A 12,770-nucleotide genomic window follows, 5' to 3' on the forward strand; every position below is an offset into this window, starting at 1 on the left:
GTTTTTTATTGCCATTTGATAACTGGGATTTTTCTGCTATTATGATCATAATGTAAATATCTGGCATGCAAGATATCTGATATGTGGCCCCTAAGGGGTCATAGAGGATCAGCACACTGAATTCTTAGATGTGCCGCTATGGCCTTAGGATCACAGCCTGTGCCTCAGCCATCCATATGTATGCAGTAAGCCAACTGAAACAGTCAAATAGTACGAGAAGGGATAAAGCGATCCCCAGCCAAGCCCATCTTTTGGGTCTTAACATGAGGTTAAAGTTTAAGAAAGGGCTAGAGTTTTGTATTCCTACTAACCAGTCTGGGTCAAGATGTAGTTCTGCCCTTTCTCTCCTCTAAGGGAGAGAAGCTGTAAATTTCTTTGCAGGAGTGTTTTGTCTGTCCCCCTATCCTCCATCTCCTCGCCAAGGGGCTTAGGCTTTAGGCTTTCCCTTCTCCTAGCATGAGATTCGTGAGGGAGCTCCAATTTTGGTGCAGCCACTGTTTCAATAGCCCAACATACACAAGTGTCTCTTCATTCAGAGTCTCTTCACCTCTGCCAGGCTGGTTACAGTGCCACTACTAGAGCACAGAATAATGACCCTGAAGAAAAGAATACCTACCTGACCAAGAAGGACAGGAATTCAACCCAAAACATTTACTAACATGCTGCTGCTTATCTCCCCAGACACCAGCTTCTTCTGTAAGAGCGAGCCAGTCTAAATAGTCTGTTACCTTTCAGCACTGTTATTTCCTACGCTTGGACCTTCACTTTAAGGCCCAATGCTTATGTGGAAAAAAAAAAAAAAACAACCCACAAAACACTAAATAAGAGTAAATCTACCTTATTTAAAAAAAATACTTGCAAACCAAATCCAAGAACACATAAAAAATATTATCTGCCATAAAAATAGTTTTCATTTAAAAAAAAAAAAAAAAGGGTAAATCTACCCTAACATTAAGGCACAATTCGGTCTAAGTTTCTTTCCTAACATTCTGTGTCACATGATTGTTCGTTCCAAAGAGAAGGTTGTAACTAACAGATTAATTTCCTACCCTAAGATCTATTTATTTCAAGCTGTTTTACCACTTCAGATTCTACCAAAGCACCCAATATGACCTTTGGGTCTAAGATGTAACCAATTTGGTGTTAGAACTGTTCTGTGGAACTGTAAAAATTTCTCTCCAAAAATTTCCATCCTCATATAGCTTTTGTTTCATATCTGCATTTTTGAATAGATCTCTTCTTCACTCCCATTTTTCTATACTGAGAAGTAGTAATTATCATAAAAATAAATATTAAACTGTGTTAGTCATAATCATGCCTTTATCAATTACTAGCCATGATACTTTATGCTTTCTGTTATTTTGTTACTATTAATCAGGGTCTTGCTGGGTATAGCCTAGGCTGGCCTTGAATCTTCAGTGAGCCTTGTGTCAGCCTCTCTTGGGATTACCAGCACTACCATACCCAAACTGTTTTGACTTTGGAGTCAAAGTCTCAGTAAGCTTCCCAGGCTGGTTCTGAACTACTAGCAATAATCATCCTCATGCCTTCACCCGCTCCCCCGTCATGAACTACAGGCTCACAGCACTGTGCCCAGCCATACATGCTAGAAAAAAAGAAAAGAGAAAATGTTAATATCAGTAATGCCAATGTTCTAAAGGCCTTAATGGTTATCAGATTATCATTAACTTCAGGACATTTCTTTTTTTTTTAATGTGTGTATGTATGTACACATGTGTGCAGGCGCCCATGGAGGTCAGAGGAAGGCATCGGATCCCCTGGAACTGGAGCCCCATGTGAGTGCTGAGAAGTGAACCTCCACAGGAGCAGTTAGTGCTTTTAAGGCTGAGCCACCTCTCTTGCCCACTTCTATCTTTTAAATATCTACTTTATTCAAGATTAATCTGGGGCTGGGAGAAGGCTTGGTGTTAAGAGCACACACTGCTCTTCCAGAGTCCTAAAGTTTGATTTCAAACACCCACATCAGGCAGCTCACAACAGCCTACAACTCCAACTCCCAGGGGAGCTAACACCTCTGGCCTCTGCAGGCACCTGGACTCCTATGCACAAACAGGAATAGACAGACACATGCCAATAACTAAAAACATAAATAAAAATAAAAACAGAGCTGGAGAGATAGCTCAGCAGTCAAAAGCACTTGTAGCAGCTAAGCATGGTGGCACATCCTTTAATCCCAGCACTTAAGAGGCAGAGGCAGGAGGATATCTGTAAATATAAGGCGATACTGCTCTACATTTTGAGCTCCAGGAAGACACAGAGACCCTGTTTCAGAAACACCCTGCCAAAAACAAATAAATGAACAAACAAAAGAACACATGTTGCTCTTGCAATTGCTAGCAAGCACAAGGTAGTTCATAACCATTCATAATCCCAGTCCCAGGGATCAGATGCTCCCTTATGGCCTCCTTAGGCATTAGGCACATGTATTATACAGACATACATGCAGGCAAAACACTCATAAAATAAATCAAGGTTTTTTAAAAAAAACGATTATAAGCCCAGAATGCTTGGGTTTCTTTTTTTTTTTAACCTTTAACCTAAAGTTTTAACCTAAAACTTAACTAGAAATTAAACATGTACCTGAATTCTGAACTTCTCTCTCAAAGTTTGAGAATTGATTGAAAAATCCAACAACATGGCCACTCTCTGTATAGAAAGGCCAGTTAACTTCAAATAACGCAAAGTAAAATAATAATAATAGACAAAATTAACAACAACAAAAAAACAAAGGCTAAATCCTGTAGCCGACCTCTTAGATCAAGATTTAACCAGACCAGATATGGCATACAGTAGTCCCCTAAAGCAGCTAGACAGTGCACACATAAAATATTGTTTTCTTCCATACAGACATGAAGCTTAATTTATAAATTACGCACAGTAAGACTATCAACAATAACGAAGCAAGTTAACACTATATTATACTGGAAACTATGTGAATGTGATTTTTCCATTTATTTTCCTTTTAAAATATCTTACCTTTAACTTAAGTGAAGCAATTTCTAGTTCCTTTGGATAATATGAATTACTAGCTACATAAATAAGCGGGATGCTTACAATGGCTAATAAGCAATAACCAGGCACAGACAGTGAGTCTACTGGATCAACAGGTGACTCACAGCTAGGCCAGAACAATAGGCAGTGCAAAATTTCATCACTACTCAAAATAACACAAAACTCAAGTGCCTAACGCTGTGATCCTCATGGTATGATGACCCCCAATCATAAAATTATTTTTGTTGTTACTTCATAGGGTTAATTTTGCTACTGATGAATTATAATATAAATATTTTTGGAGATAGATGTTTGCCAAAGGAGTTGAAACCCACAGGTTGAGGACCACTGATCTAGATTATTTCTGGAATTTTCCATTTAATATTTTCAAAACACAGCTGAATGATGGTTAAATGAAACTACAGAAGGTTAAACTATGGATGGGGGCTGTACAGAAGAGATACTATTGTATTCAGAATACATTTCATCACTAGACTTCTAGGGTACATACACCGAGTTTATCAATTTAACAGATGTTAAACACTAGATTAACCACTTTTAGCATACCTCTGAACCATTTTTAAGAGTGTTCTTGTCAATGATGAGCTCCTAACTCTACTCATCACATACAAGGTCTCACATTTAGTACTTATAGTTAGTGTAGGCCACCAAGTATACTACCAAAGAAAGGTTTTACAGGCCTGGAGTGACAGGTTTATAATCTGAATAGGAGAATTTTAAGCTAAGGCCAGCCAACCTGCTCAAGAGCATTGAGACCGTATGCCAAAAAAGTTTATTAAAAAAAACACAAAAGGGGCTGGGGATGTAGCTCTGAATAATGTCTGCCTATCATCTGTGAGGCCCTAAATTCAAATTCAAATACCACAAAACAGAATTCATTTTACATTAAGACCATGTTATTAAGATAACTCTGAAATTCTATTTTCTGTCTTCCAAGACTTCAGCTGTCCTTCAGATTTTTATTTGACCATCACCCAACACTAAGAAAAAAATACAGAAGACCAAATTCCAGTTTGCTCTCCTGTCACTGCTTGTTCTCAGCCTGACCACTGACTAGGTTCCATGAGTGCAGGAATGCGATTCCAGCATATTGCTAAGCTTACTGTTTATTTCAGGAATGAAGCATGCTCTTCAGTGGTTACAAAGCTACCATGCATGATATAGAAGCACAATGCACAGAACGGGAAGAAAGAACTCTAAGTGCCAGGGAAGAGTGAGCTGAGTGTTCCTTTCTTTACATAGGCTCGTTTACCCTTAAGCCTCTTTGAAATATTCTTTGTAAATCAAAATGAAACAAGAAGAGGGAGAAAAAAAAAAAGCAGCTAAGCAACTATAGTTTAAGAACTCTGAAGACAACCACAATCTAAGTTTAATTTTACTGTCTACACCATGGAGTTCTTATTTCTAGGTTTGTGAAAGTATGACTAGGAACCTATTGCAAAACCTCCGTTTCCTCATCTAGAAAATAAAGTTCAGCAATTATATATTTGCTTTAGAGCATAGCACACAATAATCTCAATAACTATAGGCATTGACAAAGTCAAGAAAATCAGTGGTCAGTCAGGTTTGATTCCCAAATCCCATGAAGAAATTTTTCTATTATAATTTTCTCTAGTGTGAACACACATTCCTTTTTCATCTTTTTTTTGAAACAGAGTTTCATTTAGGCCAGGCTAGCCCTAAATTAAGTCTGTGGCTGAGGAGGCCTTGAAATTCTGATGCCTCCTGCACAAATTGCAAGAATCTGACACCACACCAAGGGCCTCACACATAATAGCATGCACTTTACTGAGCTATACCCCTAACCCCAAACACTTATTCAGAGAAGAATCAATATTTGAAAAAAAAAAAAAAATTGGGGGGCTGGAGAGATGATTCAACAGTTAAGAGGACCTAGGTTGAATTACCAGCACCCTCATGACAGCTCACAACTGTCTATAACTCCAGTTCCGGGGAATCCACAGCCTCACACACAGACATAAACATAGACAAAACCAATGCACATAACATAAAAATAATTTTTTAAAAACAATAAAACATTTGGGAAGCTGACATTCCACAGTTATTAAGGGCAAACTAAACCAGCTAAACTTTGTTAGTGATAATAACTGATAACAGAACCCAAGCGACTCTTAAGGGACAAGTTTCACTTTATCTGTGGTTTTACAGGCCTGGAGTGACAGGTTTATAATGCCAGCTACCTAGGAATTCTGAATAGAAGAATTTTAAGCTAAGGCTTAAAATATAGAAATTTATATTATTTCAAACTAGTTCTAAATTAAAACGTAAATTTTCAAGACAGGGTTTCTCTATGTTGCCTTGGCTGTCCTGGACTTGACAAGGCTGGCCTCGAACTCTCAGAGATCCTCTCCTCCCGAGAACTGCCCAGCTAAAAACACAAATGAAACTTCAATATCTGTCACTGATTGGCCTGGGCAAAGAAATCAATCATCCTACAACATAGCATGCCAACAACATGAAGCTTTTCAACTTTGTTTTAAAAAAATACACTGCTACTTAATATTTTCATCTAATTATAACTGCACTACTTAAATGAAACATATAAAAATATCACTTTTCCTGCCCAATACCACAAGCCAAAACAGGTATTGCTGTTCTAACAATGTATAAAAATCTCAACCTCTTCACCTTCACCCTCAGCCTAATCTAATGATGAAAATTTAGATTGGGGGCAGGGGAGCAGACACTATATCAGGAAAGCAAAAATTATCCTCTAGACTAGACATAGTGGTGCTGCATGTGATGCCACTGTTCAGGAGGCCAAGGCAAGATCATGAACTAGCGGCCAACCTAGACTGCACAGAGCCAAACCTTGTTTTCATTCTTTCCCTCTTCTACAACAATCATTAATAGGTTTACTATTTCAGAAAACTTCCAGAAACTGATGAACTAAGTTGCTGTTAAACCAGAATGGGATATCTACTTTGGCAACTATAGCCTATTCAGTAAAGCAGCAATCCTCAAGGAAAAAAAAAAAAAAAAAAATGTAAAACAAAATTATTGTGTTTTAACAAAAAGGCTTGGTTCTAATCAAAGGTGGAGCACCTTTAATGAGGTACTGGCCCTTCCAAAATAAAATCACACTGGAACCAGGGAGATGGCTCAGCAGTAAAAAAGGTGTTTACAGAGGACCTGAGTTCGACTCCCAGCACCCAAAGCAGGTAGCTCACAACCATCTGTTTAATTCCAGTTCCAAAGGCATGGCCTCCACACGTGACACACATTCTCAGACATAAATAAAAATAAATACTTAAAAGTACTAACAAGCTCTCATGTTAGCCACAAACCCTCTACAAGGGCTTTCATCACCAATGTCCCCAATTTCCTTCGATTTAAACAAATCCTAAGGTCCTGCTTCATATATCAAAAAAATCACCCTTAACATACTCAAGTATGTTCCATTCAGTTTAGAATCATGTCAGTTTCTAGGTTTATGAGTCCATACCCATTCATTTTGCACTAATATAACCGCTAAACATAGCTCTAAAACATTAATGATTAGTAGTTAATTATATAAGTGATTCATACCTCTTATGTCCAGACACCAAGATCTTAGGATGCTTCTGTCAGACCTAAGGGAAAAGTAAACAATGAACACCTGTCACAAAAGCTTTCCAAATTGGGAAGCCCCAAAGAGTTACTGTCAATCTCCAAAGCAATTCCTCCCCGCCCCAACTCCACACCCCAGCAAAAAAGATATCATCCAGCCAACGGTCTGACTGTGCCTTTCTCTTTACTATCTGGAGTTCGCTGACACCTCATCAAGCCCGAAGTCACTTTCCTTTCTGGGCCTCGGTTATCGGTGTAAGTGTGCTGATAGCCAGGGTAATACACTACCTAGGGCCGAACTAGGACTCAGCCTGTCAACACCTGCACGAACCCATCTGGGATGGGACCCTTTCCACACTCTTCCTCGAGGGGCACATCACCTTCTGGACTTTCTGAGCGGCTGGCTTGCCCACCGGGCCGGCCCGCACGGACCGGGTGCACTCCAGGCCTCCACACCCACACGTGGTCCCAGACAGTGTCCGGTCTCCGTGCCCTCTCCCCATCACCCACACCTTTCCATAGAGGTGATGTCCAATTCGGGCCATGGAAGCAGCTGGTACCCGCCACCGGGGCGACACCGTCAGCCTCCTCCAGCCTCCCTATTCACCTTCGCCGCCCGCCCCACAGCCCGCTCGCTCGCCCAGCCACTCACCAGCAGCGCGGCCGTGCCGACTCCTCGGCGGCCTCCCGGCCCGGGCAGCCAAAAGGCCGCAGGGGGCCGGGGTGGGGGCGCTTTCGCCACCGCCGCCCCCTCTCCTCAGCCCAGCCCCATCGCCCTCGGCCGGCGCCGGCGGTCGCGGGTCGCTCGGGCTCCAGGTGCCGCAGCCGCCGCGCGTCGCCGCTCGGGCTTTGCGGCCAGAGACGCCGCAACGGGGCCCGGGCCGCACCGGGCGCAGGGGCGTCCGCGCTCCGCTGTCGGCGCCTGCGGCGGCGGCGTGCTGCCGGGCCGGGCGAGAACAAGGGAGCGCGGCGCGGAAGACCGGCAGGGGAGGGGGGGCGGTCTGCGCTGCGAAGCGGCCTCCCGCCGTCGGCGGCGACGAAGCGGACCCCCTCCCCGCGGCCACGGCGCCCGATCACACTGCGGGGAGGGCCGGTGGGCACACGGGGAGCGCCCCGCGAGCTCAGGACTCCCGCGCCGGATGTGAGGTCACGTGATTGCCTCATCCCAGCGCCCGGCGTGGAGGGGCCGTCAGGGGGCGGGGCGACCTTCTGGTCCCGCCCACCACCTCTCGTGGGGCCCCCAGCCCGCCTAAGCAAGAACCGCTAGCGGGATGCTGCTCAGGCAGGACTCGTGTGGCAGGAGGCGACGGACTGTGTGCTGCTTGTCGTGAAGAGAGATTATAGTCCAAATCCCCATTTTTTAAGAGCACAGGAACTGAGGACCAGTGGTAAATGCAGATTTGCCTAGGGTGGCAGTCCAGAGGACGCCTGTGCTAGCAAGATGACAGCGAAGTCCTAGCTCCCGGTGCAGATTCTTTCCCTCTTTTATCCCCACCTACACCAAAAAAAACAAACAAATAAACAAAAACCACTTTAATCCCAATGCAACTCCTGAGCCAACCCGCGTGCGTGGGACAGAGTACAGTCAGGTAAGGCTTAAAAGCTTCCACACCCGAGACCTCCCCGGCCTCAGGGAGGAGTTTCTTTCGACAGCGCTGGATGCAAATTAAATAACTTCCCTCCACAGAAGAGTTATCTCGGGGCACTGCCCCGCCCGGATATCCAAATCGCGGGTTTGGTTTTCACTGCCTTCCGCTTTGCTTTGAGCGCGGGAAGCAGAGCCTGCCACCTGCTGCCTCAAGCTCCGCCATCTTTCTGCCCTGAGTCTACCTCACCTGCAGCCCAGACGCCTAGCCAGGGCTTGTTATTGTTCGCCCGCCTTCTGCAAACGTAACTCCTCGCTGCTCGACTGTCCTAGAGTAGATAACAGCATGTGCTCAGCTCCTGATCCCCACTCTTGGGCACAGTCCACCAAGGACAAGGAGCATCCAGCCTGGACACCTCTCTGGACACACCGTCTTGGTCTACAGCACATAATGGCACCTCACTTGGGTCAGTACTGTGTCCCAGATCCATGGCCCTAATGTGCCTCATTGGAAGGCACCTGCTCTCCACCAATGGTGATCTGAGTCCGGGATGGCAGTCCTAGGGGTTTCTCTTTGCCAGGTGGTGTGGACATCATAGTAAATGAAGATGAACCACAGCTGTGTATGGCCAGCTCCTGCTCACCATTGCATTTCAAACCTCTGTGTGTGTTTCCTACCTCGCTCGTACTGAGGTAAATAGGATAAGGATTGAGGAAGCCTGGGTGTGGCTGAACAAACCTTAGACATACTCCTTTGGCTCCTGGTCCTTCACCTCTCAAATTTTAAGCAAGCTCGAGCCTCTCCAGGCCCTATAAATAAAACTGTCAAGCCAACCATCCACTTAGAGTGCCCTCTTCAGTTAGCTGCCAAATGTTTCTGGCCCTCTCATCCACACCTCTTAAACAGTGGGCTCCTCCTCCTGGCTACCTCTACTTCCTCATTCCTCGACTTTGGCAAACTGACCACATACACACACACACACACAGAAAGAGGCCCTTTTCACCCTGCTCAAGTGAGAGTAACTCATGACCCTCATGTCACCCACCATTGGGGCAGAACTACCTTCTTCCTCAAGCGTGGCTACCTCTCTGCTACATTGATACTGTTGGTGTTCTCACCTTCTGGAATCACTCTGCTGCCTCAGTCTGAGGAATTTGCTCTCCCACTTGTCAAGCCTCAGTCATTAAGACCTCTGCCTTCTTCAGCGGCATCCTTAAGTGCCACTGATTGTGAAGAAGCACCTGAAATGCTGGGCGGCACTGGAAGCCCACAGCTGTATCCACTCTCCTTCACTCACTCTTGGAGGATCATCTCCACCCTTGCTTTACAGGCCCAAATCCAGCAGATGTCTCATACAAAACAGAGAATCAAATAAATAGCCAACTGCCTATCATGCATCTCTACCTAGAGCTCACAGAGAAACACCAATGCTGGGTCCAAAACTAAAACTTGTCCTCTGCCATTGTAGCTGCCCCTCCCAAAGCTATTAGCACCACCATCACACAGCCATCTGAATTAGGAAGTTAGGAATGAATGAGTCACTGTGAATGATGAATCACTAAGCCCTATCCATTTCACCTCAAATTCCTACCACCATTCCACTGGCACCCCATCCTTTCTGAGCTATGCTGCTTTGGCAGCCTCCAACAGCCTTCTTCAGGTCAACTCATCCTCCATCCTGCCCCCAAAGACCAGCCTAAAGTGCGTACAAACTTAAAACCCTAAGGTCAATGCACTCAGGCTTTTATATTTTATTTATTACATGTATTTGATGGGAGTGAGGGCGCATCATGGCACAAGTGTGGGTGTCAGAGGAGAAAGTTTTGGAGTTGGTTCTCTGGTTCCACCCTGTGGATCCTAGGCATGGAAATCACGGGTTTGGTTTTCACTGCCTTCCGCTTTGCTTTGAACACAGTACCAATACCTGCCATCCCACAGGCCAGAATTCAGGCTTTTAAAAGAGGCTAAGAGCCCATGCTTGGTGATCCATGCCTGTAAAATCAGAGAATCAATACTTGGGAGGTGGAGGCACAGTGAGTTTGAGGGCAGCTTGGACTATGAGACCCTGTCTCAAAACAACAAACCAGACAGACAAACTTGAAAAGCCCAGACTTCAAGATGCAGCTAAATTTCTCAAGCTAGGGCATAAAGCTATGAAACTCCATGAAGAAACACAGCAGTTAAATGTTTCAAAAAGTTGCTTGCTACATAAGCTTTGAGTATGGAGGGAAGAGAATCCTGACACTGACCTGGGAGGGCATGTTGAGTCAGGCTTGGCCATGTTTAAAGGCTGTGGGAAGACACAGAGAAGAGAGTCCCCAAAACAGGACCAGTTTTGAAATTTATGAAAGCTTGAATGATACTCAACCTATCAACCTATCGCATTTCTGGGCCCCAGACTTCTGTAATGTTAGATCCAGGGTTTCCGTTTTCTGATCACCATTTAAGGCCCAACCCAAGTTAAGTATGTTGGTCCACACCTAAAATTGAAGCTTCTGGGGAATGAGTCAGGCGGATCAAATGAGTACTGGAGTTCAAGGCCAGCAAGAGCAATATATGTACATTGGGCCTGAAAAATAAATAAAGAAGAAGAAAAAGAAAACAGCCAAAACAGCAACAAGCACTCAACCCATGAACATAAACTCAAGATAACAGACCTACAGTCAGATTTGACTATTCTTGCCATGAAAAGTAGTTTTCCACAACAGTCTTCACTTTCTCTACCCCCTAACCCTTCCATCACTTTACCTCCTCTGTCACCAAGAAAACTGCAGAGCATCTACAGAGGCAACCCTCATCTTTCCTCCCCTGGATTTACACATCACCCCCATACATCTACTTTTTTTCTCATTCTAAAGACACAAAGGCCCTCCCAGCAAACCTATTGCTCAGTAGTTCTCAGACTTCCTAACTCACAGTTCCTCATGGTGTGGTGACCCCCAACCATAAAATTATTTTTGTTGCTACTTCATAACTGCAATTTTGCTACTGTTATGAATCATAATGTAAATATTTTTACAGACAGAAGTTTGCCAAAGGGTCCAGGATGAGGCCCCTATGAGGTCATCAATGTTCTCAATGCTAGCTGTATTTCTAGCTCTTGAGTCCCCTGACAGAATCTGTCACCTCATCTTACATCTTATTTATTTATTTATTTGTTTGTTTGTTTATATTACATGTATGAGTGTTTTGCCTGCATGTATGTCTGTGTACCATGTGCCTGACTGATGCCTCTGGAGGCCAGAGAGGATGTCATCTCCTGAAACAGACTTGAGTTGCTATGTAAATGATGAGACTTGAACCCAGATCCTCTGGAAGACAACCAGTTCTCTCCAGTGTGTTATCTAACTTTGAGATGTGGTCTCTCTATATCACCCTACCTGGTCTAGAACCCCCTATGTAGATCAGCATGGCTTACAAATGTGTGGCAATCCTCCAGTGAGTCCTGAGCCTGCAGTCATGCCCCTCCTCACCCACCTATCTCTTCCCCTTTGAAATACCTTTTCTATCAATTATGTTGTCTTGTAATTCTTCCTCTTTGTTACTCCTTTCTCTCTCTCTCTCTCTCTCTCTCTCTCTCTCTCTCTCTCTCTCTCACACACACACACACACACACACACAATCTGAGAGCCAAAAACAATACCTTTAATGTACACCATAACATATTCTTCCCAGGTCACCTTGTCTGTAGTTATCATCTGCAAGTGCATTAGGAACTCTCAATTGCACCCCTAAAGCCCATTCCTCTCTTCAGAGTGTCAGGACCATGCATCCCTCCCGTGCGGCACCCAATATGGGTGCTGAGAAATGAACTTGGGTCCTTGGGAAGAGCAGTTGGTGCTTTCAATCACAATGTTACCTCTCCAGCCATATTGTTTTCTTCTTTTGTGGTTGGTATTGGTTGGTTGGTTGGTTGGTTGGTTGGTTGGTTGGTTGGTTGGTTTTGTCTTTTTGTTTTTTGAGACAGGGTCTCTCTACAAAGCCCTGTCTGTCCTAGAACTCACTATGTAGACCAGTCTAGCCTAGAATTCAGAGATCAGCCCGTTTTTACCTCTTCCTCTGGAGTGCTTAGTGTGTGTACCACCACATATGACATGTCTCTTAAATATATCCTTTTTTTCTCCAAAGAGGGTGTCTCCTGTTTCCCAGGCTAGTGTTGAATCGGATATGTAAACAAAGATGACTTTCAACTCCAGGTCTTTCTGCCTCCACTCCCTTGAGGAAGGTGTGGGTTTACTATATCTGGTTTATGTGATGCTAGAGACAAAACCCAGGGCTTCATGAATGCCAGACATAGTTTACCAACCGAGCTGCGTCCCGAGGCCAGTATCTCTTGTTTTGAGGTAGGGTTGCATGTATCCCAAATCTTCCTTAAACTTGCTATGCAGGTAAATGACCTTGACTTCCTTCTTCTACCTCCCAAGTGCTGGAAATACAAGTATGTGCAATTGGGATAGCTAATGGACAGCACTTTCCTTATCCACCTCTGTCAGAGGACACAGTTCATTCTATACATTGGCTGTTGTGAATCTCATTACCATGAGCATGAGTGCAGGCATCCCAGTCATGGAATGATCTCAT

The 12,770-nt window shown here is 44.3% G+C and overlaps 1 protein-coding gene across 7 annotated transcripts in view; it reads right to left on the reverse strand.

Moving 5' to 3' along the window:
- Positions 1-7,351, reverse strand: part of Atp13a3 (ATPase 13A3) — a 76,674-nt gene extending 69,323 nt beyond the window's left edge. For 3 of the 7 annotated variants that reach the window (XM_060370181.1, XM_060370182.1, XM_060370178.1), the window contains exons 1-2: positions 7,256-7,280; positions 6,583-6,626 (exon numbers count right to left, since the gene is read on the reverse strand). The gene's annotated coding sequence lies outside the window, so the exon portion shown is untranslated. Of the gene's footprint in view, positions 1-6,582; positions 6,627-7,255 lie in introns of all 7 variants that reach the window. The other 4 variants (XM_021643893.2, XM_021643894.2, XM_021643888.2 and 1 more) reach the window with 2 other exon arrangements.
- Between the last annotated feature and the right edge of the window lie 5,419 nt (positions 7,352-12,770).

Source organism: Meriones unguiculatus, chromosome 17, assembly GCF_030254825.1.
Source record: "Meriones unguiculatus strain TT.TT164.6M chromosome 17, Bangor_MerUng_6.1, whole genome shotgun sequence".
Taxonomy (NCBI): Eukaryota; Metazoa; Chordata; class Mammalia; order Rodentia; family Muridae; genus Meriones; species Meriones unguiculatus.